The following is a 3,482-nucleotide window of genomic DNA, read 5'->3' as shown; positions in this document are numbered from 1 at the left end:
TCTAGACTCAGTTTTGCAATGTTATATGCATTAGGTGTGAGAAATGGATAGAGTTCATGCAAATGTGCCAAGGTTGGCTGTTGGGATATGAGCTAAGCCTGTGACATTTACTAAGAACCATAAGCCAATGCATGCTGCCAGTTGACAGCTTTGAATTCTGAAGGATGAGGGTCATTAAATTACTGTCTTTACATTCAGAATTGTTTAATAGAGACGTGTGTGTCATTAAAAACACGGCTCCTTTATCATTCTTCTATTTTTTTGTAGGTATGCTTATAAGGTTCCATTCAAGTGTTTTGAAATACTAGAATCAGAACTCCCTTTGTCCAGTTTGTAACTATTCACTGGAGATTTTAATCTTAATCATTACAAATTCACTAGCTAATCTACTGCATTTTCAGTAACTCCAATTATGTTGAGTCAAAATGTATCTCTCATCAGTTTCAACTTGATGTTTTCAACATTTTACCAGCAAAGTATCTCTAGTTGGCTTTATTCTCATGTTAGCTCTATGCTTAGCAGCCATTCCTAATGAGTAAAGGATGGTAGCACAACACTGGAGACATTTTAGACACATTCTTTAATTTCACCATGAAAATTTCTCTTCCTGAAGTATGTGCCTTTGGAGTCCCAGGAGCGAAGGCAGCTAACTTTGCTAAGAACAAAGAGAATGCCAATTACATTTTACCCTTAGCAGTGACCTTGATAATTTCTAGGAAAGTAACCTTGTACCAGGAAAGCATTGTCAAGAGAGCAAGGCTGCTCTGCCAGCATTTCTCTACAGCCCCTGGGTTGGGTACCACAGCCTGAAGAGGCAATCTACATTTTCTTCCTTGCAGACTCTGTCAGTGTTAACTGTTTACTTTAGGCATCTGCTTGACACAGGTTCTGGTCAAAAGTGAATCCTAGTTGACTTCCCCACTGGGTTGACCTCACTGTTTGATGTTACTGGCAGGTTGGTACTCTCCCAGAAGGGAATTCTGCTGTGTGAAAGTGATAGTGCCCACAATGTGATAGAAGGAAGAATGTTTCAGAAGCAGTGCCCCTTTACTGTCAGTCTCTTCTTATTCAGAATCCTGTCCAGTAGTTATATGAGCATTCAGCAGCAGTGTTGAGATGGGTTAGAAGTTGCAAGTTTAGAGAATACCAATCCAGATGGAGAAAGATAATGCTGAGAACCAAGGACCTCCTGGAGCCATTACCTCCAGACTGCTTTCCAGGCATGGTAATTACCTAAGCTGTTGAGTCATCTTCTTGTTTAAAGCATAAGCACCAGTACATTTTAAGCATATCGTAAGATGGGCCTGGGGACCCAGACCTAAGAGTGAATTTAATTACAGGCAGGGTGAGAAGGAGCATATGAAGAACAGAAAATAGCAAGCTCTAAGCTGGACAGCAAGAAGCAAAACAGAGAGAGAGAGAGAGAGAGAGAGAGAGAGAGAGAGAGAGAGAGAGAGAGAGAGAGAGAGGACCAAGGAGGGATGTATGCTCTGATTCCCTGACTCCTTAGTAGGAAGTAGATACTGAAGAAGATCAGTGTGGTAGTCAACGCATCCAACCACAGGATAATGGGATATCACCATCATCACCATCAGTATAACTTTTGATGCCAGGGTCACAAAGTATGTTAGATTCTTAAGACTGACTATATCAGAAAAGTGATCAAGGGGAGAGAAGGCTTAGCTAGTATGCACTAGTCTCACTATCAATTATTTATCATCAATAGCACCACAAATTTCTTTCAGGCCCATGGATTCCAGGAGTCTGCTAAGATAGGTGAGATGAGAGTTGGCCCTTTGATTGGGTCTAACAGAGTTCCAGTGGCGCAGGCAGAGGCCTTTGGGGAACCCTGGAAGTCATGCTAAGAGAGTCATTGAATACTGAGTAGCTGGACCACAAGTCAACTCTCCATCATCCGAGAATGATTAAGATAGGTATGTTGTCGGAAATATTAAAAAAGAACTGCCAAGTTCCCAAGCTCCATCCAGCTACTCTCTGCCCTCCAACTCTCCAGAGGAGCTGGAGCTCCAAAGTTCCCTTCACTGCCATGCCAGCCCCATGAAACAACAATCTACCCTGTAGTCAGCCGCCACAACACCTGGCAACCCAGTAGGAACAAAACTCTTGGAGCTTATAATTAACCAATCAGATTTATGTATCAATAAATTCTCAACTCACAAGATGCCAATACAATAATTTCAGAACCAGTTGATAATGATAAAAGCTGTCCACCTACATTAGACAAATTATCCCAATTATTCTATCCTTTATGACACCATAACTACTGTGGTTATTTAAAGAGCCACACTGGTTCAGGATCTTCTTCCTGTCTGTTCACCTCCATCTTGGCTTTTCTCCTCTGTTGCTCTCTGTCCCTCCAACTCCTAGTGCCTCCTCCCTTTTCCCTGTCCAATCACAGGCCTCCTGCTGCACTACTATTTCAATATAATTGGACAGGGAAAATCCTGTGACATAGGTACACCTCAGAGACCATTAGTGGAAGGAGTAGTTCTGACTGTGGGATATCATGGGACTTCTGCCTGTGAATGACAGCTTAGATAGTTAGAAAGGGTGCCACTTGGTTCAGAATGAGGCTGAAATGCTGCACAGAAAAGACCTGTTCACCTCCCATTCCAGGAGGGCTAAGCTTCACAAAAAGCTCAAAACACTTACAGGGACACTAAGAAGTCAATATGTCTACTTATCTGAGCGACCCATGAGCCACTATGAGATTGAGAAGCCCAGTTCCTGTGGGAAGCTTTTCTAAAAGGCTTCAGAGGAGGCTTTTGGGGGCCTTGGCTCCTGGTCTGCAGCACTTAACCCGTGATGTCATTCCTTGAAATAATTTACCACATCTGTTTCTCCAAGTGTTCTAAAATCAAGACTAGATTTCATAGGTGCTCATTAATTACTTTAAAATTAGCTTATTTTAATTATCTTTGATCTCTGTCTCCCAGTAACTATTATTTAATTGAAATTTATATCCCATATGTTTCCAAAATGGTTGGAAGTATCATTATAATTTGGGGACAATCACAGGACTATCATTAATCTGCCAACACTGCCTGGGAATTTAATGGAGTGTCAATCGACCAGCTAGTGAAAAACAGACATTTTCAGATGGCCAGCAGGAAAGGGTGACTTAGGGAATTAGAAGATTACCTGCATATTGTGATACAGATAAAACAATAATAATAAACAAAATAATGGTGTGTCTATCAGATAGTCTGGTATGAGACCCCTTCCCTAAGATCTTTATGAAGAATTTATTATCCTGGGCTAAGGACCAGAAGAAGAAAAACAATTTCAATACACATCCTTTAAGCAGTTGATGGGAAGATTAGATATCCCAAGGATTAATCATTTAGTAAGAGCCAGGAGATGGCAAGCAGGGTGAAGCATGGTCCCCTGCCTCAGGTTGCGGTCCTCTGTGATGAAACTCTCTGGGTACAGCTCAGCCTTTGTAGACATCCTTGGGGTTA

The sequence above is a fragment of the Mastomys coucha genome, unplaced genomic scaffold (assembly GCF_008632895.1).
Source record: "Mastomys coucha isolate ucsf_1 unplaced genomic scaffold, UCSF_Mcou_1 pScaffold8, whole genome shotgun sequence".
NCBI classification, from domain to species: domain Eukaryota; kingdom Metazoa; phylum Chordata; class Mammalia; order Rodentia; family Muridae; genus Mastomys; species Mastomys coucha.
This window is presented reverse-complemented; position numbering follows the sequence as displayed.